We start from the raw sequence: 23673 nt of genomic DNA, 5'->3' as shown, positions 1-23673 counted from the left end.
AGTTAGTGTTTCCCAGGAAATTACCCTGTATCCTTCCAGAAGCAATGCTGTGTGGTAGGGCAGCAGAAGACTCCAGGAGCCATTATGGGTTGAGGAGGCCATTTGCACGTGAGCCCTCCTTCTCTCCCAGCCCTGGCTCTGGGCTCCACACCTCTTCAGCATTTTCATTCTGTGCCATACAATGGGCCACTTCCCTGTGGCCAGCTGTATTATTATCCAGAATCTGGATGTTTCCTGTCTGCACTGCTTGTTTCCTGGCGGGAATGAACTCTGCCTTTCTGGTGCATGTGAAGATTTGACCCATTTGTGTCTGTGGGAAGTTTTACTGACCTACTGTCCCCTTTCTGACTCCTTCACAGCTCTGGGGTTTGAGTGGAGCAGCTGGGTGGTCTAACACATGTCTTTCACATTCTGGGGTCAGCATCCTCTCACACTCTAATAAGCCCAAGATCCTCTAGGGGCACCTGGTTGGCTTATTTGCTAGACCACTGAGTTCATAGACAGTCATTCCATTCTCCTCCATCATGTGACTCTTTGATTCTGTAGTAAGAGATCGCCATCGTAGCATGCAAACATTTTTAGGCAGTTTTGTATGTTGGTCACAATTTGGCACAGGTCCAGGGCTCAGACCTTCTGGATGTTCTGAGGATATAAAAACAAAACTGAGGCCTGGATGCCTGGCACAGGATTTGCTGGAGTCCATATGCTCCATGAGGACTTGGAGAAATCCCTTAGGAGAGTCAGTCTTGAGGGGTTGAGCACCCTATTGTTGGATGTGAAAATGCCTCATTGTTGATGTGAATTGTAAAAGGAAATTATAAAAGTGCTTAACATTAAGAAGATCAAATCTAACTGTGTGGCCTAAGGCTTGGGAGAGGTGACAGCCCTCAGAATTCTGTTCCCTGTTCCTTCTACCAAACCAGGCCACTCCTGGGAAAGGAATTCCTGATTATGAGCAGAGCAAGTGAGGAAGGTATTTTTTAGATCCTTTATTTGACTTTGGGCGTGGCCTTGAGGGTAAACCTATTTTCCTTGCTTGAATGCTGGGGTTGGAGAAGAAGCCTGGGTCGCTGGGATTGTGGGCATTTTATCTCTGTGGAGGGTGTCATATGGCTCCAGCATAAAGTCAGGGAGACACAGAGGGGTGAGTCTCTTCCACTGGCTCCCTGTGTACCTGTGCCATGTTGTTGTTTTGAGGAGGTTGGGCCCCTGTGTTCAGGCAATCTGGCTGAGGGATTTGGGGCAAGTGATGATGGCACCTGGCAAAGCATCAGTGTATTCATCTGAAGAGCGGGATGAGAGTATGGAAACTGTGGTGAGGATTAGAGGAGAGGAGGATGCATAATAAGTATTTCACACAACCTGGCCCATAAACTGGCACTCTTAACTATTTTTCTATACTTCCAATTGCTTCTTTGTACTCTGCTCCAGGTTGCTGTGGCCATCATGGGGGATGTGGTCATCTTTTCTTCCCATCACCTCCCTCACCCATTCTGAGCCTCATCCCTCAGATTATAAATACTTGAGAATCAAGTAAATAAGACAAAACCAAAAATAGCACCTGAAGTTTGGCTGTGCTTGCAGTTCCCTGAAGATGTGTTGGGTGGATTTTTAAGTCATCTGACACATCACATCTTTGTAGCCTATTGCTAACCCTTCACCATGAGGGGCATAAGGACCTCACAGTCCTTGTAGAGTCCTCCCCAGGACCTGGAAAGGGTGTGGGACTCCAGCAGACAAAGTGGAGTATCTCTGCCAATCCAGAAAGAGAAATCATTTCAAACATTTATGATATGAGTAAAATTTTCCTTGACAAGCTTACCTGGAAATCTCTTAAACCATCTAGTTTCTGTTCTTCATTTATATACATAGGCAAAATGTTTTAGCCCAAATTAATAAACAAAAACCAAAGAGTATGAGACCTACATGGAAATGAAGAACTGTTGGGTTGTTAGGAAGGTTTGGAATCAATGAAAAAAAAACTATATAAAAATGGAACAGAAATAAAACTAGGAGAAAATATGAGTGTTGATTTTACCCTAAGCAAGAGAAATAATATTATATATATAAAATGACAGAAAGTATTTGGAAAAAATACTGAAAGGAAATCTAAGGTGTTATTTTATCGTTATAAATTAATGGTGCTGTTTTTTTCCTACACCCCTTTTGGGTTATTATGCATGAGTATTTTAAGTAAAGGAAAATAAATGGATTTTTAAAATGCAAATTTAGTTAAAACCAAGACCAATTTACCAAACTCCAAACTTGCAGAGGTTTCTTGAGGAACTCTGAACCTTGGCAGAGTGAGTCCCTGTGTAAGATTCTAGAGGCAATTCTGCTCTTCTATTGGGGAAGTTGATAAGAGAGAAAATATGGGATGTATTAAACAAATTCCCAGTACCTTCTTCCTGATACACTAGTCAAAATGATTTTTAGTGCAAAGAGTTTTATCCCCCCAAAAAGGAAGTTGTGTTCTGTCACATCACTTCCATTTCAAAGCAGTGGGTCATAAACCTGAATAGTAGCACTTACAATACTTAAGGTGTATCTTGTGGGAAGGGGAGTGAGTGGATCCTTAGACCAAAAAAGAAAAGGAAAACTTTCAAACTCCTCACAGTGATGCCCTTTGACCTTTTTTATAGCAGGAAGATGTTAGCTCTTTCTCTCAGCATCTATCTGTAGGTCCTCAGCTAACAGAAAAGGGGTTAGGCTTCCAGTTCAAGGAAGAAGATGGTCTCCTCTTCCCCACATTAAAAAAAGGTAGGAGGCTGAGACAGGAGGATTGTGAGCTCAAAGTCAGCCTCAGCAAGGTGAAGTGCTTAGCAACTCAGTGAGACCTTGTCTCTAAATAAAATACAAAATAGAGCCCAGCCCTGGCCAAGGGAACATTTTGCAGGGGTAGAATTGCTCTCTATCTGGCCTGCATGATTCTGTAGCTGTCAGCATCTTGAGGCATTAAGTACTTAGGAAGTGGGGCTACTGTGATTGGAGAGATGAATTTTTATTTTTATTATTTTCTAAGGATTTGAAGTAGCCCCAGAGGGCCAGTGATTACTTTGTAGGCAGGGCAGTAGGTAAAGCATCTTCACTGCCTTTCTTCTCTGCCTTCCCATCTAGAGAAGGAGCTGGTGAGGGGAAGGGCTGGTGAGGGGAAGGTGACTTTCTACTTCTCCTTTTAAAGACTCTTCATCTCTAAAGATTGCTTTGTCACTTTGAACAGCTGCTGCAACTTCCTTTATGGGGGAATAAAACTGTTTGTGCTAAAGATCATTGACTAGTGTGTCAGGAAGAAGGTGCTAGGAATTTGTTTAATACATCCCATATTTTCTCTCTTATCAACTTCCCCAATAGAAGAGCAGAACTGCCTCTAGATAGATATCTCTAGAAACCCTATTTGCATATTAAAATACTTGACCTCTGTTAGAGGAAGTTGGCCCTTGTACACTGGTGATCTCCTTTGGTGAGAGACCCCAGTCCTAGCTTAGCACTTGTCCTTGAGAATGTTTTGGTTTAGAGGTAGAAGGTTCAGTATCAGCTGTGTTATCAGACAGAGGGACAGAATACACCTAGGGAGCCCAGTTAGAACTCTCCCCTCCTAGGTTGGGCTGGCTTTGCCTTCCAGCTGCCTTCTGCTGACCACACCCCAGGCATCAGAGAGCCAATCAGGACTCTGAATCTTTCCTCAACCTTTCAGTTTCTAAGTAAATGCAAAAAATTTTCTGTGGTTTAAACCACAGCAGAATTTCTGCTATGGTAGGTCTTGGAAGGAGGGTGAATGGATTTGGCATTTTTAACAGGTTTCCAGGTGATGGTGGAGGTGGTGCTGCTGGCCCAGGACTATTCTTTGAAAATCTTCAGTAGAATTTTTACTTCTTTCTGGAAAGGAAAAGATAGTTGTTCTTTTCCACTTCCCCCTCCCCCACTTAGCTTTTCATTTTTGCCACCTGGTTAACCTTGCACTTGGAATGTGTTCAGCCTCTTCCTTATATTTTGTTTTCCAAACCTCTGGCCTCATCCTCTCAGCATCTGGAGGGTCACCAACTTCTCTTGAGGGTGCTGAATGGCCAAGAAGGACGTCATGGTGCTTTCTTGGGGCTGATTGAAAACCTGGCTCATTGTGAATGCAGCTTTCTCCAGGGCTGAGGAGCTGTGGGTCCTGCTCAGTGTAATCACAGTTGTGAGAGTGCCCATCCACAAAACCCTATTCTTTGTTGCTCTTCAGAGAGAACTTAGTCTTCCATTTTTTTAAAGAGAGAGTCAGAGAGGAGAGAGAGTGAGAGAGCAGAGAGAGAGAATTTTAATATTTATTTTTTAGTTATCGGCGGACACATCTTTGTTTGTACGTGGTGCTGAGAATCGAACCCAGGCCGCATGCATGCCAGGCGAGCGCTCTACCACTTGAGCCACATCCCCAGCCCAGTCTTCCATTTTTGAAAGTAGAAAACAAAGATAACTTCTTTGGATTGCTCCTAGGTGATTAGTTTTCTAGAATAGAGGAAAAAATAGAAAAATGTTACTCATTTTTGCCAAGTTGGTTCAGAGAATGCCAACACAGAATGTTCCACCACTCCCCCAATCACAAGAAACAGGGATGATGAAGTACTACTTGATGGTGAGGTGAACTTTCCTTTCTGGTAAGATAATTGGCTAGGCATTTGTGTCTGGGGGGTCTGCCAGGGCCACCAAAGGATGTCCTATTTGTAGGGTGTGCGTGGACTTTCTGATAACTTTGGCCACGATTTTCCCCTTCCTCTCAGGGTTATTTTGACAGATGTTTAGATAAATGGTCTAAATGTAGGACAGCTTTTAATGAGTACTAACTAGTATTAAGCCCTTATATGAACTGACTCTTTTAATCATTTGAGGAACTGTTTGTGGGCAGTCCAGTTACATTCCCATTTCTTCGATGAAAAGCAAATGAAGACTCAGAGGGTAGGAAGAGGATCTGGTACAAATTCAACTAATTCATTTGCGAGCCCAAGGTCTTAATTTCTGTGCCATTCTGCCTGCTCATCTTCCTGTATCATGTGTCCTTAGCTATTTGACCACATTGCTGAATGCCTCGCCAACTTCATGGATAAGCTCCAAATCAAAGACAGGAAGCTCCCATTGGGCTTTACCTTCTCATTCCCCTGCCACCAGACTAAGCTAGATGAAGTAAGATGGGTTCTTCAGAAGACTTTCTGCATTGCTTCACTCCTGGGGCTGGGAGGACTGGGAAGAACTCTCTGGTGGCCATCTGTTGCTGTGGTATTGGCAGTATCACTGAAGGATTTTATAGCTAAAGATTCAGTATTGAGAGTTCTGGGCTCCAGGTGACTGTGCATGTGTGGAGGTGTTGAGGGGTGAAAAAGTATTGAGGAGGTGGGTGCTCTTTGTTACTCTGCATTTCACACCTATTGCACAGTGTCCCAATCCCACCCAGGGTGACAGGAATGAGAAGCTAGGAACTCTTTTGATCCTGAGTGTTTTGATGAAAGGTCTTGAAAGAAGGATGCTTCATGAGTTAATGATTCAAGGATATACATATCTTATTTTGGCAAGTCTATAGCTTTCTCCTTCTGTTTCTTAGAGGCGGTAAATCATGAAGGCATCACTCATTTGATCTCCTTTCCTGAACCTGGGAGGAGCCTGAGTTTCTTTTTCCTCCACTAGTCAGGAGACAGTCTACAAATTCAATGATGACTTTAGCTGGGCATCAGAGAGCTCTACTAATGATGCTTGGCAAAATGTGTTTTAATTGTAGAAAATCAATATTCATTCCTTGGTTGTTTTGTAGCAGAGTTTCCTGGTCTCATGGACCAAGGGCTTCAAGTCCAGTGGTGTGAAAGGCAAATACGTGGTGGCTCTGATCTGGAAGGCCATCCAGCGGAGAGGGGTGAGTGTGGAGTGGTGGGACCTCGAGTGTGCAGGCCCTTTGGGATTCACTCTGAAGTCTGTGCACAAACTCAGCCTGAGAAGCTTTTGTCGAGCTTAAGGGGAGGTATTCTTCTTCTCTGCTATTACCCAGTAATTTTATATATGATCAGATGCCTTTAGGGTTTTGAGATTAACGTGGTGGAAAGTAATCTTAGTCTTGGTGCAAGAAAAACCCTTCAGTCCTGAAGAAGACTTCATATCATTTCAAGTAACAAAGTTGGCATGAGGGTGACATGATGGTAGAATGGGGCAGAGAGTGGACAAGATAAAGTTCTGTCATAGGAGTGGGAGTGAGAGAGAGAAAAAGAGAAAGGGAGTGAGGGAGAGAAAAGGAAGAAGAGGGAGGTGAGAGGGAGAAGAAAGAGAAGTAGAAGAAGCCAACAAGATTGACTTTTCTTAGTGCAGTAATGGCTACAAATTAGACCACAGGGCTGGTGTCAGGAAAATGGTTCTCCACAATGAGAACAAGCAGGGTGGGAGTGAGTTGCCCGATATTCACTTGGGTGTGGATCTAGCTTTCCAGCTTGAACCTTCCTTGGCTCTGAGTTGGGTTAGTAAGCCTGTTGCACTTGAGCTGTGTGTCTTGCTGCTCTTTTTTCATCTTCACATCCTGTATCCATCCCTTTTATGATGGTGAAGGTCAGAACCCTCCATTTCATTCCTACAGGACTTTGATATTGATATTGTGGCTGTGGTGAATGACACGGTTGGGACCATGATGACTTGTGGTTATGATGACCAGACTGTGAGATTGGTCTCATTGTGGGTGAGTGAGCTCTGGGTGTGAGAGCCAGATGTGCAGTTGGGGGAGTAGGCTGAAAAGAAGGGAGTGACCTGTAGACTGGGTTATATTTGAAGATAATGATGTAGTTGTTTTGGAGGGCCAAGCCAAGGCTTGTGGAGCTGGGGATAGTAGAGTTCTGGAACATATATTGGATAGCCCAGGAGTCTGCAGGAAGGGATCCTAATATGGAGCAACCTTGGACAGTAGTGTGAGAGGAAGATGGGGGCAGGGGAGGGACGTGTAGGGAGGTGCTTGAGCAGTTCCTTGCTTTGGTCAGGCACTGGCAGCAATGCCTGCGACATGGAGGAAATGTGCCACATCGACATTGTGGAGTGCGATGAGGGGCGGATGTGTATCAACATGGAGTGGGGGGCCTTTGGGGACGATGGCATGCTCAATGACATCTGCACGGAGTTTGACCGAGAGATCGACATGGGCTCGCTGAACCCTGGGAAGCAACTGTGACTTGGCCTTTGGGTGGTGGGGTTGGGGGATGTGTTGGGAACTGAGGTTGGGGCTGCTCAGGGACAGGGGATTTGTTTTCAGGTCATCTCTATAGTCTTACTTTGTCCCCCAAAGTTTGCCAAGGCACCCACCAATTATGGGAACATTTGGGAATATAAATTGCTGAGAGGGCTCTAAAACCAGCGTGAGTGATAAACCCCATCATCCTTCAGCACATTCACTTTGGAAGGCCATATCCTAGTTCTTGAAAACCCCTTAGTAGCTCTCAACCACTGCACCCCACAAAGGACCAGGTTATATCATATGGCTGCTCACTGCCAACCCACAGAGTCCCAGCGCCTCTTGCTTCAGCTGCAGACTGACTAAGGCTTATGGAAAAGCTGGCTTCTCAGAAGCCTTTTTGGGCTCCACCCTGGGTCTGTGGCCCATCCATAATCTCTAAGTAGATCGGATAAAAGGCCCCAGCATTTTGTGACCTGAATGTTCTACACTCCATCCAGGCCAGACTTGGTTTTATGTTACTTTCGACTCTTACACAACGTTATTTCATTCTCACATTTGCCAAATGTCTCTGAAGATATTGAGACAGGATTGCTGCAAGCACTAAACATAGTTACAAAACATTTTGAGCAACGCAGCATCTCTCTGGTCTTCTTGGTGTTGGGACTGTTTTGGGAAGTCTTTTCGCACAGATCTCTACTTAGAAAGGAAAACTAGCCCTATAAACCAGGTCAGTGGTGGGCAGCCTTTTGCTTTACTGGGGAGTCCTTTCTTCCTCAAAGCTTGGTTTCATTAAGTCATAAGCTTTCTTTTACGTGTTGGAATGTGAGTCCATTTACCTGAACTTAGGAACATACTGGTTGTGTCTGCCATAGGTGACCAGAGGTTTATGAGCTCATAAGTCACTCACTCAATGCCTGCCTCCATTAATGAGACACACCCATGTCATTCCAAAGAGCCCTGTACCCTTTGAAGTATCAAAAGAAAAAATTGCCAGCCAGATCTTGACAGCATATTCCTGGTATATCCATAAAAAAAAAAGATTGGGGAATCATCTTTCAAATTGTCAGCTGAGGAAGCCCCAAAATCATGAGTGATGACATCACATTGTAGAGACCCGCTTGCCCTGGGGGTGTTTCCCTTAGCTCCCATAAAACTAGATTCACATGTGAAGATGTGGAATCCTCACTGTTGAAGCCAGGTTACTCCCAAGGAAGGTGCCCATGTTGGTACTTTGACATTTTCAATGTGCCTTGTGCTCAGAACAAATGCTGCCACCTGTCCCTTAGCTCCAATGCTTCCTGACTTGGCCTGAGTTGTCTCTTTGTAGGTAATGTCCAACTCCCTTCCACACCCCTGCTCTGGGCCTCCTTGTCACTGAAGCCAGTCCTAGACAGTACCAGTAGCCCTAGGAGCCTCCTCTCTCTAAGACCCAGAGGCTTTCTGAGAGACCAATGGGTCTTCTTTGCCCAAAAGAGATTGAATTTCCTCTGCCACATAGTTATCGCCAGAAAGACTTCTAAAGAAAACAGTGTCACCTAGTGCTGCAAAATTAAATTACCAAACTGCCTCAGGTTGGGAGCTGATCTCTGCCTTTCTAAAACATGTTTCTTCTATCACCAGCCTGCTCAGAAACTTCCATTGTGTTTACCCCCAGACTCTTTGAGATCTGTTCCAACTTGGTCTTGTAACCTTGCCTCACTATCTTCCTGCACCAACTTGTCCCACAACCCCACCATTTTCTCAGGAATCCATAAATTGCCTGTAAGAGGCTTGTGCCCTATATTTAATCAGGTTGAAATTTTTTTCTCTTGAAAAAAAATATTGGGACTCTACATGAGATTTTATTTCAAAGAATTTTTTTTTTTTTTGGAGAGAAGAAATTTTAAAAAACATTCTCCTACACAAAATTAAATCACCTAAAATTCAGTCTGTTCCAGAATGTTCTATACTCCCTGGTTGTTTCATCTGTTTAAGTCCTGTTTTTCCCCATTGTTCAAGACTCACCAGCCTGAGGGTCAGTCCCAATCCCACAGTTCCTGCAGCCCCCCAGCTGTCATGTCGACACACACCTGACTAAGTTAATCCTTAATCATGTTGACCTCTAAAGCATGCTGGATCTTACATATTTGTGTCTTGCCTCCCTAGGAAAGTTGTGCATTCATGAACAGTGAGGGGGTATTATTGCTTTGATCTATATTTCCCTGCAGGTTTGAGAAGATGATCAGTGGGATGTACATGGGGGAGCTGGTAAGGCTCATCCTGGTGAAGATGGCCAAGGTAGAGCTGCTGTTCCAGGGGAAGCTCAGCCCAGAACTGCTTACCACAGGCAGCTTTGAAACCAAAGATGTCTCAGATATTGAAGAGTAAGTTTCTGGTCCCAATGCCTCTCCCCATAACCGAGTGTCTGGTATGGGGAGAGGCATTTGGGGAACATGGATGGGGCATTGGCTTTTGACTTTTTGAGCAGGAGGTCCACATGATTGTCTTTTTTTTTGGGGGGGTGGTACTGGGGATTGAACTCAGGGGTTCTTAACCACTGAGCCAGATCCCTAGCTCTTTTTAAAATATTTTGTTTAGAGATAAGGTCTCATTGAGTTGCTTAGAGCCTCACTAAGTTGCTCAGGCTGGCTTTGAACTCATGATCCTTCTGCCTCAGGCTCTCAAGCTGCTGAGATTATAGGCATGTGCCATGTCACCTGGCCACAAGAGGGTCTTGAAGGTGGCCCATGGTGGGCCTGTGAATTCACTCTACTTACTTGTCTGTGCTCCTGTGGATTTTGAGGGTGATGCTACCAAAGTGACTCAGGGTTCTGGGAACAGTTGGCCTGCGCATGCAGGGACTTGGGCTGTTGCACTGGGTTAAATCCTGGAGGCATTAACGGGGGCACCTTAACACTTGTTTGCATCTATCTCCTTGTTCTTCTCCTGAATTTCTGACATTTCTTTTCTAATCAGCAGTTCTCAAAAGGGACTACCCTGAGCCCTACTTCAAAACAGAAAAATAGGTGCTTGGATGCCCACAGATATATTCACCCACTCATAGTCCAGCCGGGGAGTGGGAGTGAGGATGGCCCATAGTATCCTGATAGCTGGGGCTAGTTTTCCATTCTTGCTATTTCCTCGTGTGAATAGAGGGGGTCCTATTAGTTGAGGAACCAGGTAGAGAGAGGAGGTGATTTCAGTGCCAAAAGGAGCAGTGAAAGCATTCCAAGGACTTTGTTCTGAGTGGAACCTTTAAACAGTGGCTAAAGTTGCTACACCCCAAGGGGATGGTAGTACTCAATCTAGTAAGGCATTTGGTTCCCCTGAGAAGGGCACTTACAGTGTCAAATCACCTACCCTTTCCCACCATCTTCAGACACAGACAAACTCTGGCTGCTTTAGAGAGAACAAATGGGCACCACAGCTGGATTCACATGTTTAGAGGTGACTCTTTATAGAGGCAGAGATTCTGTCTGTTTACCCTAAGACAAGCAAACTGCAAATGCAAAGAGTGCAGAAGGTCTATGAACCAGGTCTTATCTTCATATTAGCGCACAGAAAAGAAATACTGTTTTTTCTTACTGGGGGAAAAATGAGCCAGGGTAGCACTGTATGTGAGTGTGTGTGAGTGAGTGTGAGAGTGTGTGTGTGTGTGTGTGTGTGTGTGTGTGTGTGTGTGTGTGTATGTGATGTCTGGGAAAGATACCTCAGGGTGGTGATGTTGCATTGTATTCCCTCCTTGTTGTCCCGGCCCTGCTCACAAACAGGTAGCAAGGTCATAAGATATTCTGTCCTCACTGATAGATGGGGTTGGCTGAAGCTGATGGGCTTCCTTGCCAACCCATACCCTCCTCCTGTTGGCCACAGTGGGTCAGACAAGTGCCCACACACTATCTTTCTCATTCCCAGTGATAAGGATGGCATCCGGAAGGCCTACCAGGTGCTCATGCGGCTGGGTCTGAATCCATTGCAGGAGGACTGTGTGGCCACTCACCAGATCTGCCAGATTGTGTCCACAGGCTCAGCCAACCTGTGTGCAGCCACCCTGGCTGCTGTGCTGCGGCGTATCAAGGAGAGCAAGGGCAAGGATAGGCTGTGCTCCACCATTGGGGTTGATGGCTCCGTCTGCAAGAAACACCTTCAGTTAGTCAGCATGTTGGGCCCAGGAGTTAAGGAGGTCCCAGAGTACCTGGGACCTGGTGACTCCATAGGGCAGCTCTGTTTTTCATCCCAAGGTGTTGGGGGGTCTTTGTAGAATTATAGTTCCCAACAGAGCAAGCGGCTACTGGAGGATGTCATTCCTGGTGTGGGTGGAGGTGATTTCTGAAGGCTGCTGATGACTCAGAGCTCCCCTGGCTGCTGGGTACTCTTCTTGGCCACCCTCTTATTTATAAGACAGAGTTTCAGTCTTTACTCTTATGATTCTTGGTGGTTCTTATTTCTATGTATTCTGCCAGGGACCACCTCAGCACTTGGGGTTACCAACCTCTGATTTGGGTATTGAATTGATGCCACGCTGCATGTTTTGATCCCTTGGGTTATATATATCCAGACATTCAAGTTTCAGTTGGGACCTGGAAGATGCCTCTTGTTGCACTCACTTAATTTCTCTTAACATGAGTGCCAGGTCAATATGGCATCATTAACTGAGCTGGTCACTGTGGAAGGTCTCAGCTCTGAGGTCCCCTAATCTCCTAGCTCAGTGCTTCCCAAACTTTAGTTAATGTGCACATGAATCACATGGGGATCTTAAGAGGCAGATTCTGGTTCAGAAGGTCTGAGGTGAGCCTGAGATTCTGCATCTCACAGCCTCCAGTGAGGCAGTTGGCTCATGGACCACACTTGGAGTAGGAGAACGATACCTCAAAGCAGTCATCACCTGGAGAGTTTGTTGCCAAACATAACATGTTATCTTTAGCTGTTCCGATACCTTGAGATGGTTGGCAGAAATTGGCAAAAAAGAGGCGAAAGTGCAGAAGAAGTGACATATTCAAATAAAATGAGTTATGGAACATGAAAAATGGGTAATGTTAGAGCCACCTGATTCTATTAGACTGCAGAGGCTGATTGCAATCTCCTGGGCAGAGGAGATTTCTTGTGACTGCACGTAGGGAACAGTGTTTTGCTAGAAGTGTCCTTTCCTTTCATTGGGGATAAACCCCACCAGGGCGGTTATCTGATTTTATATGCAGGGATTCCTAACATGGGAAAGAGTGGAGGGAGAAGGCTGAGGGCAGCCTCTGCTCTTACAGGCCCAACTTTTGGGCTGAAGCAGTGAGTCACTGTGCAACCATTTATACCACTGACCTTAACTGTGGACACCTGTCTCTTATCTCACCTGGGTGGCTACAGTTTTGCCAAGCGTCTTCACAAGGTTGTACATTGGCTGGTGCCTGACTGGGACATTTGCTTCCTCCGCTCTGAGGATGGCAGCAGCAAAGGGGAAGCCATGGTGACCGCAGTGGCTTACCAGCTGGCTGATCAACAAAGAGCCCGCCAGAAGACCCTGGAGCCTCTAAAACTGAGCCATGAGCAGTTGTTGGAGGTCAAAAGGAGGATGAAGCTTGAAATGGAGTGAGGTCTGAACAAGGAGACACACTCCATCGCCCCTGTGAAGATGCTGCCCACCTATGTGTGTGCTACCCCCGATGGCACAGGTATGCAGCAGAGATGCTCACCTGGCAGGCCTTTGTCCTAGCATTGATGCTTGGGGAGCTCCGTTAGCATTAGCCTTGGACATTTGAACTGCCACCTGTTTTTGAAGCTATATTACTATAATACTAGAGTCAACCAGACATATCTCAGCTAAAATCAAACAGTACTTACTGGTACCTACTATGTATCAACACATTTAATGCCTATTAATTCCTTTAATATTTGTTAGCTATTAAAGATTAGTAGTTACATTTTTGTATTAACAAACTGCTGTATGTGGCAAAAAACAGAGGCCTGAGAAGTTAAGAAACTTGCCCAAGTTCACACTACTAGCAAATGTCAGAGCTGGGATTCAAATCCAGGAATTTAGGTACCAGAGCCACTGCTCACAACCATCACTTGGTCTGGGTCAAGGGTCAGTATATTGTACTACCTGGGCCAGGTTTGGCCTATGCCTGTTTTTGTGAATAAAGTTTTATCAGCACACAACTATGCCCATTGGTTTGTACAGCATTCATGACTGATTTGTACTACCCCGGCAGAGTTGAGTGTTTGCAGTAAGACTATGGGGTCCACGAAGCTTAAAATGTTTCCTGTCTGTCCCTTTACAGAAAAAAAGGTCACTATAAACCCTCTTGTAGGTCTTGCAACCTAATAAATGGAGGTCTTTTCCCAATTCAGAGAAAATGATTGCTGAGCAGGCCAATGTAGCAGTTAGTATAGGTTCCAGAGACTAGGGTTTGATCCCTGCTCCCTTTTTCTACTGATGTGATTCTACATAAGTAATGTTGTCCAGCTCAGCCAGATTTTGATCATCCATAAGAAAGGAATGAACTGTATCCCTTAGGATGGGCTAAGTGTTGGATGGGGACTGTGTGTGAGGCTTGTGGCACACTGAAATTGCCTAATGGTGGAAGTTTTTCTCATTTTAAAAGATTTTCCTTCTAATTCTTTTAAAGAATTACACTCTCTTTTTCCTTCTCTAGTCTGGAATCTAACCTAAGGTGGTATTTGATTTGGCACAAATAGCATATTTAGATAGTTTTAAATGTACTATATCAGCATCCCCAGAGCTCTGCAGTGCTCACTTTGACTTCTGGGCCCCCAATATGTGGACTCATTTGAGAGTCACTAAGGAGCCAGCAGAGATCTCATCCTGGGGCATCATTTTTCTTCATCATTAAATAGAGCTCACACTCCATCATCCCCTGAGGCTGCTGAATCTGTAGAGTGGCCCCTGTCAGGGGAAGGTACATAAACTGTCACTCTTTGTCACCCCAGCTCATTTCCTCCTTGGATTTGTTTTCCAGAGAAAGGGGACTTCTTGGCCTTGGACCTTGGAGGAACCAATTTCCAGGTCCTGATGGTGCGTTTGCAAAATGGGAAGCAGCGAGGAGTAGAGATGCACAGCAAGATCTACTCCATCCCACAGGAGGTCATGCATGGCACAGGTGATGAGATGAGCAGCATGGAGCCTCCAGGCGGGCCCAGGAAGCTTCTTGCTTTCAATGACAGCTCTTTCCTTGTTTACCCATGGACCTGGAGAAGGTTTGTGGGCCCCAGGCCCAGGCTGCTCTCTGGGTTTCTGCGTGAGCTTTCATTCCTTCTGGATGGAAACCTTGAGCTCCTGCTGAGGCCTTGTTGGGGGCAGCCCATCTAGGCCAGGGCCTCTTTCTTAGTGCTCCAATTTCTCCCCACAGCTCTTTGACCACATCGTCCAGTGCATCACTGACTTCCTGGAGTACATGGGCATGAAGGGTGTGTCTCTGCCTCTGGGTTTCACCTTCTCCTTCTCCTGCCAGCAGAACAGCTTGGATGAGGTAACAGTGCCTTCCCACAGGGCTCTCCTATGGGCTTTATTGATCTTAATGAGTGAAAGGAGGGCACTAGTGACCCTTGGGGAGGATGGGCCTATTGATAAGAATAAGATGGTTGAGGCTGGTGGAGGTTAAGTGGGTTAGTTAGGATCCAACTTTCTTTGGAAGAATGATGATGGTGATGCTAAAACAAAACATTAAACTCACATATTTTAAGCACTTATTTGTATGCCACATAATACATTTAGCTTCCTATGTGCATTATCTCATTCAATCCTCACAGCAACCATCTATGTTAAGTGTTCATATGCCCAATTTTCAGTACAGGAGATAAGGTCTACAAAAGTACTTGGTGCCTTGCTTTAGGTCATCTAGCTTGGGAGTAGCCAAGCCACTATTTGAATTCTGTTTTTCTGATGTCTTGAGACCATGAGCTCAAATTCTCTCTCCTGCTCCTGAGGCTCTTACAGGCTCAGGCATTTTTATTTTGTCTCCTGTAAATGTGGAAGCTCTGGTCTTTCTAGACTCACCTTTGCCTCTCATTCCTGTTCAACTTGCCTTGGGTGAATGAAAGAGGGATTGAAGATCTGGTGTTCCCAGATGTTCTGGACAGGAGTACATAAAGAGATGGAGGACAGCTGAGTAGGCAATGCTGGGATCTGGGCTGATGGCTTCGATATTAGAGTATTTTTTTGAACAGTTTTTCCTCTCTGACTTAGCCAGTCATGTAGAAACCTGCATGCATGCTGCAGGGTTATGGTGCTGTGGATGCAGTTTCCAGGTGCAAAAGGATGGTTCCTGCCTTAGATGCTTCCAAACTGGGCTGTTGAAGCAAGTTCAGAAAAGTAAGAGCTGCTGTTTGGACCATGGCAATGAGATACTACAGCCCTGAAGACACATAGTGAGGTGATGATCTGAGTGCAGTCCTGGAGGAGGTGAGGAGTACTTGGAGCAAATTAGAAGAATGACTTGATGGGGAGAGGTTTTACTTATTTATTTGTAATTTTTTGAGAATTATAATATCTATATTATATAGAAAAGAAGAAAAAATGATTAATAGAAAAGTAAAAATAACATTCCAACAAAGTCCTTCCAGACTTTTCCTGCAAATTTTTATTTTATTTTATTTTAAACAGACACTATCTTTTCATACCAACATGTATTTATATATTTTATTGGGTATGATAACTGTTTCTATCTGAATAGAAGTAGTTTATCTGAATAGAACAGTCATCCTGCTGGATCTTAATCTGTACGTTCCAATTTTCTGTAAGGAGCACATGTTATGTCTAGGATCATAAAAATGAACAGCAAATAAAGGGAAAGACAATTCTATCTGTTAGCCGATGAAGTTATCCTGATGATGGGGTATTAGCAGGTGCTCAGGAGGCCTGAGGGCCTGTGGCTGTGCTTACTCACCACTGGCCTTGGACAAGTCTCCCCAGCTGTTGGGGCCTGTTCGTGTCTTTTTATAAGGATTACCTGAAGTGATGTTACTTGAACATTCTATAAATTTTAAAGCACCAAACTTTTGCCAGAGATATGAAGCTAATGTGCAAATGAGAGAGATGGGTGGAGGTGAGCACACCCTTGTCTGGATGTGAGTGTGTAAACCAAGGCTCCACAGGGATGCGCTTTGTTCTTCTGAGTCTCTTGGGATCTGATCATGGTATGACACATCCAGGTGGATGAGATGCCAAGGTGATGGGCATGAACCACCAAGCAAGGCCTGGGGACACCATGCAAGTGGGCAGTAGTGAACACACAGTCCACTGGTGGGTCCAGCCTCTTGGGAAATGGATCTGGGAGTGCTGACACTGGTTCCTGGTGTTCGGCAGCACAGAGGGCTCCAGTGAACAAAGATTTCTCGCACATGCAAAGCCACCGGGCATCTACTTCCAGATGGCCCTGTGACATGGTCAAGGGCCACATTAAAGATGGGCCCACAGAGGACTCTGAGAATCCTTAGAGAGCTTTCTCACTGAGAAATGTGGAGGAGTGTAAGGCCTAGACACTTCCCCAGCTGTGGCCAGGTGCTCGTTCACTGGATACGGAAGTATGAAAAATTAAGAGATGTACTGGCCCTTCTGATTTAAGTGAAGGACAGGGACAGGGCAAAACTGCTTTGCCCAGTGAAGGAAACATGTGTTGGGACATTTGCACAGTGCTTATGGGCCATTAATTGGAGTCAGCAGGTCTGGAGGTGAGTCCTGCTCCTAGCTTCAAACTAGGCCTAGGTAAGTCACCTGGGTGCCTGGGTTACCTGTAAAAGGTGGGTGTGATCACGATAAATGTTCTCCAAAGATGGCTGTGGGGATTAAATGGTATAGCATAAGTCATGCACCAGCATTGGTGCACAGGAAGTACTCAGTAAATCCAAGCAACAACCTTAGGAACAACCTTAGGTTGAGTATCACTGGTAGGTGAGATGGCTAGTTACTCCAGGGAATCTGTCTAGTTTAAGAGGTTGAGAGCCCAGAAATGACACAGCAGCCCTTCTTTGAGGTCTTCTCTGTGCTTTTTAGAGTATCCTCCTTAAGTGGACCAAAGGCTTCAAGGCATCTGGATGCGAGGGTGAGGACATGGTCACCCTGCTGAAGGAAGCGATCCACAGGTGAGAGGTAAAGGATACCCCATGACTTGATTCCTTGATGCCTGAAGTGATCTGTGAGGGTCAACATTGAGTGCAGTTGCTTTGGCTGCCAGGAAAATTGATGTAATCATTCAGCTCACAATGGTTGAGTGTCCACTGTGCATAAAGCTCTGTTCTGGGTGTGGGGATTCACGAATGACAGCAAAACAAAACAAAAGAGCATTTGTTCTCAAACATAAACCCATAATCCAATGGCAACTGTTATTAAGGGCTAAGATAAATGAAGTTGGACAAGGAGAGCAGATAAAGTGAGCAGGGAAGTGGCAATCTAAATAGCAGCACAACTAGGGAAGTCTTCATGCAAGCCTTGAGTGAGCCTCGCATGAAATAAGGGAGTGAGTCACAGCATTTGAGATGTATTTTATATACATGTAAGTGTCCTTGCAAATGTCTGAAGGGAGAATGTTGGGGTTCACTTGTGGACTAGGCATCTGCTTCTGCCTTCTTAGGAGTTTGATCTGGATGTGGTGGCTGTGGTTAATGACACAGTTGGAACTATGATGACCTGTGGCTATGAAGACCCTCACTGTTAAGTTGGCCTCATTGTTGGTATGGTTATCAACCATCCTCCCCACAGGGGTGGGGGGCAAAGCCTTGGATGGGTGGGAGGCTTGAGCTGAGTGAGACCTGGTGTCCCTGTGATTGGCAGGCATGGGTAGCAATGCCTGCTACATGGAAGAGATGTGCAACGTGGAGCTGGTGGATGGAGAAGAGGGGCGGATGTGCATCAACATGGAGTTGGGGGGCTTCAGGGACAATGGATGCCTGGACGACTTCCACACAGAATTTGACAAGGCTGTGGATAATCTTTTGCTCAACCTGGGCAAACAGAGGTAGGCACCCAACTAGGTGAGGGCCTTGTATCCCAGAATGAACAGCAATGAGTGATCGGAGTCTCCACCATAGCATTTGCAAGGAAGCTGTTTGTATATCATTTAAAAAAAATAGCATTACTTACATAGTTAAAGAGGAGAGTTGACCAGTAGTTTACAGTTTGGGATTGATCAAGGAGTTTGATGGTAACCAGTGCTATAATCATTAACAGATTTAATTAGCTCTTTGTTGATTTGATTATATTTTATTTAAATTTTATTTGCCACCTATTCAATTGGTAGCAGGAGTGCAGTAAAATCTGAATTTATCTGTTCAGTTATATTCTGGATTTCTACTACCCCAAATCTATAAACCATCAAGATGAAATGTTTAGAGTTCAGCTAAAACTATATTTTGTGACATGAGGCCTCAAAAATATAACTGGATCTTTTGGTATTCCTTCAGTATAAATTTCCAGAACATTCAACTGTAAATGTTATACAATAACTAACATAAAAATACTAGAATTACAAAAGTTATAGTTTACTATTTTTTATTTAGATTAGCAAAAATAAAATATCATACCTCTAGCCTGGAACACATCACAGTAGACAAAGATTAACTTGTACTCAGGTAAGTAAGGTTCAAAATCAGGCCTATTAAGAGCAATCAAATAACTTTAGATTTTACTAATCAAATAGATTGTAAAACAGACATAAAAGGTGGTGTAGTTTAAAAGAAGTTAAACGACAGCGATCTTTTATATTAAGGAAGCAGATGTTTAGTAGGGAATACAAATGAGGACAAAATGACACATTGCAATAACAGGCAAGGTCACTTAGAACTACACCTAGCAGAAACAAAACAATTCTACAAAATACAAGAAAATCTGGAATTTTTTAGTTATGCATTCCATTCTGTAAAGATTAATATTCTGATTCAAGACTTTAAAAAGCGTTCATTGGGCGTAATCTTTCTTTGTTTGTGGAGTACAATATTATTATTCCTGTGGTCATTTTCAGCTATTACATAATAGTTTTATGTTTATAGTCTCAAAATCCTAATAAATTATTATTTCAGCTTCAAAAGTTTATTTCTTCAATTTTTACTGACATTTTAGCCTTCTTTTTTTTTTCACTCTCTGATATACTCTTCTCCAAACTCCAGATTATGATTGCTACTCTGATTATTTACTTTCAAATTATTTTTGGTGGTCCTCAAGTCTATCCCTATTCCTTGTTCTACCTCATTAAACTGGCTCACTTTCCCACAAGATATACAGGATACTAAACGTCTTTAATGTTTATGCCCTATCTGCTTTACTATAAGAGCATTTGTATACATATATAAAGCATCTCACACTTTAAGAATCACACTCCTGAAAACTATGATAAAAAGAACAGTCTACTATTTATTCTATTCAATGCATAATTTGCATATATATGTTACACAGCACTATATAATGAAAAGTGATTAACACACAATACCAGCCATTTGGCATATAATAAATCCTTTCTACTTGTTTTATTAAATGAATATAAAACTACCTCTATTTCTTAAAAATATTTTTAAGTACCTATAATATATGCACAATTCTTACATTTTCAGAATTAAATAATAGGGATTGGAGCATATTAATGAGAATATAAAAATTCTAGGGGAATGGTAATACTTGGTTTCAACTTTCTAAAATAGTACTAACATTAAAATAAAATAATGGCAAAAAAGTTAGAAACTGAAAAATATACTACCATTTTAAAATTTTTAATAGAAAAAGTTAGGCTGAAATATAGCTTTAAAATATGAAACATAACTTTAGTAAAATTTAAGGAGAATTATTATATGTATAAAATTTATCTGATAATAAAAGTATCTACATAAATATAAAAATCAGCTTCATAATTGTGAGGACTTGCAAGAGTATATAATTACTTAGATTTCTATATACAATTAAAAATTGTTGAAATAGGAGGGTAAACCTACAAGTGTCTCAGGATAGAGGTTTGTAAATAAAGGAAAATATAAAATAAATAAGCAATCAAAGTACAAGGAAAAAAAATCCTGCTCTGTTAAGAATTTTTTCTAAAGCTCAGTTGCTTGGCTGGTACCTCCTTTTCCGGTTTCTTCTGGCCTTCCCATACTTTATCACTGACCTATGTAAATGCAATGCACATATATACACAGACACACACAGTCAACACCTTGTATTTCACGCATTAAACTCCTATTATTTCAATAGGCAGAAAATATGTACAAGGAAACAGAAATAAATATTTCTACTTTGAGGTATAGTCTTAGCAAAAACATGTATATGAGTAATATGTAAAAAGATGAAATATAATAAGACTCTACTCTTCAAATACTCTTGCAAGCTACATGCCTCAGTTTAAAGGTGAAACTATATTCATATTTGAAGTGAATATTTTGCCAAGCACAGGATGGGGCATAAATTAATAGTGTCTGCAATACTTAAAAGTTCACAGATTTTCTGGTTAGAATTAGTTGATATTTTATAATAAAAAGTTTTATATATGTTCAGTTATATACATTTAAAAATATATGTTCTAAACAGAATAACCCACATATAATATTCAAGCATAGGTCAGATTTTTACAAATTATTTGGGCAAATATACTTTATTTTGGAGTAGTATTTACTTAAAGATACTGCAATCCTTCAATCAGAACTCTCAATTGTGATGAGATTTTATAAACAGAATGACAAATCATTTAAAGTTAGAAACAGCAAACAGGTGTACAGCTTGTGCCTAATAGGCCTTCCCTTAGTTTCACAGTCTGATAATCTTTTTGCATACTGTCTTGACCTGATTATTCATGAATTTTTGCATAATGAGAGAAAATTTTTCGGCATTTTAGGTATGACATTCAAAGTTTGCAGCTACTCAACCATCCTGGAAAGTCCTGTTGATTTTTTTAAGTAGATATAGCAGTCAAATTATAATTTGATCCAGCATTATTAAAGTGGTCAACCTACTTAGTGAATTCTTTGAAAGCAAAAAACACTTTAAAATATTTCAATGCATCATCACATGCATAAAACTACCTTATACTTGCATAAATGTGTCTAAATGAGCAACTAACACTCTTCAGCACTGTTTTAAAAAGTTCCCTAAACTATTTTACTCTATTACATTTGTTAATATTGTCCATATTTACAAACAAAATCTGAAATATTCATTAAAAATATCATTTGTAAAATGTTCTTTGAAATATAGAAACTACAGAGATAAATATGTTCAAGGAATTTTGTAAAAATTCATATTAATTGCCTAAATTTTAAAATAACATCTAATTCAGGATATCATATTCTTGCACATTCATATTTTCAGTATCAATTAGAAAATTTTTCTATAACTTCAATTATTCCTATTACTACTGACTTGTTAATTCTGCCATATATATATAAACACAATGATTTAGATATTCGGCTCCCCATCTTTTGGCTTTAATTTAAAATTTATTTTTATTATTCAGAGGGGTATTGTGATGTTTGTTCAAGTCTTTAATTTTTTCTATTTATCTTAAGTTACTGTGCCAAATTTAAATAATTTGTGAATTTATTTTATTGGATGGTATACTCAGTTCTATGTTATAGTGTCAGATTTAAGATTTTCCTTTGAATTTCTTTTTCTGGTATATTTACAATATTTTTTTTTGTATCTCAGGTTACTTTCTTTCAATTTTACTGTAATACACTGAACTAATGGCTATTGACTTTCAGGTGGAATTCACAGAAAGAAAATTCTCAAAATCCTTCCATTAAAAATATTATTCCACTTGTCTATACTTTTCAACACTTTCATTTTAATTTACTTGCTAACTATATTCTTCTACAAAAAATATTCTTGCTTTTATCATGGACTGACAGAATATATTTCTATTTTTGAAGCATTTCTTATTACTGATGAAGTTTCAAATATCAGTTATTGTTGCTTTTAGTAATCTTTTCCAGAACTACCAGGATTCCTGGAATTCTCTCTGTCTTTTGCTTTGTTTTTATGTTTTCATTCATGTCATTGTGCACTTGGTGATTTTTTTTAATTGAACATGTATATCACACAGTAGCTCAGGAAAATTGATCTGAAGGTCAAAAAATTGTTCAATATTGTTCTCAATGCTTTTGTTATCTTCCTTTAGAACGGATATCTGAATTATATTGTGATATTTGTTATATCACATCTTGCCCCACTCCCCATTTTTTTTTGTGCCCATTTTTCTATTGTGATCTTTTTTTTCTACTTTTAGGATATCTTAAGATTACTAGCTTTATCTTTAATCATGTTTATTTCATTCATTAATTTAACCATATTTTTATTTCAAAAATTATAGTTCTTATTATTAGCAAATATTTTTTCATGCCCTCCCTCAACCTTTACCTACTTTCTGCAAACAGTAACTCTAAGGATGCCAAGTAGAAATCGTGAAGTTCCCATTTTCTAAATTATTTGTTTTCTCTGTAACCAGAAGTGGTCTTTGTCCATCTTGAGCTTTCTCTTTTGTGGTTTCTGCTCCCTGCCCCACTCCCCACCCCCGTTGTATGCTAGACTCCATACCCCATGTTCCTTACCTGAAATCCTCAATGGCTAACTGCTTACTTGTTTATGTCAAAAAATGCTCGTGTTGGTTGAGAGAGAAATATTGTGTGGTGAGAAGCTTATGTCTACTTCAGGTATTTGGATTTCTTCTTGTTGTGTTTAGAATTCTTTAGGAATCCCTTAGAACACACTACTCTAATTATAATGATTTGAATTATCTTTTCCCTTTATAATAGTGTTTTGCACTTAGGTTTTCTTAGTTTTTTATGCAATCATTTTAATCTTATGTGCTTCCCTTGCTCAAGAATTTTTTCAAGCATGAGAGTAAAATGACATGTGCTTCTTTCTTAAAGTTCAGTGGAATTGATTTTTAACACTTTCAAGAATTAATATTTTCTATTAGAAACTATTTTAAAAGTATTTGAAATAAAATTGTATTTTTATATTAAAATATTAAATTTTGATATTTTATTGTTAATTTGTATTTTTTTCATGAACTTTCTGACAATTTACATATTATAAAAAAATTCCCAAATGAAAGTGATGTCAACAAAATTGTGCATTGGAGACTCAGCACTTTTCCTCACACAGAGGATACAGCAGTTCAACAGCAATGGAGGAATCAGTTCCTTTTATGACCAATCTAGAAATTAGTAAGCTAGAACTCAGCAGGGACAAATCCAAGCATGCGAAACTACTAGAAAAAGAAGAGATATCATTTTTCCATTACCCTCAATCTCACCTCAATGTGAAATAATCTTGAAGAAACTCCTAATCTTCATCTTCTCCCTGAGAAGCAGAGGAGTTGAATTGCATTTGTAGCATTCCTACTAGGGAAAGTAGTTCCTTCCCAAGGGATAAGCCAACTTAGCTGCCTTAGAGAGATAATTGGGCTCCATATATGCTAGTAACTACCAAGACCAAAGCAATGGTTTGGATTAACTGTAGAACCAAGCAGCTAGAAGAGTTTAATATAAGTGGGAGATAATATCCAAATTCCACTAACTCCATAGGAGGAAAATGTTAG

General features: G+C 41.6%; 1 pseudogene; it reads left to right on the top strand.

Moving 5' to 3' along the window:
- Nucleotides 1-5043: 5043 nt before the first annotated feature.
- On the top strand, nucleotides 5044-22809 carry LOC143640833 (hexokinase-2-like; annotated as a pseudogene).
- Nucleotides 22810-23673: the final 864 nt, after the last annotated feature.

Source organism: Callospermophilus lateralis, unplaced genomic scaffold (assembly GCF_048772815.1).
Source record: "Callospermophilus lateralis isolate mCalLat2 unplaced genomic scaffold, mCalLat2.hap1 Scaffold_66, whole genome shotgun sequence".
Classification (NCBI taxonomy): Eukaryota; Metazoa; Chordata; class Mammalia; order Rodentia; family Sciuridae; genus Callospermophilus; species Callospermophilus lateralis.
The sequence above is the reverse complement of the archived record's forward strand: the minus strand, read 5'-3'. Positions and strand labels throughout refer to the sequence as shown.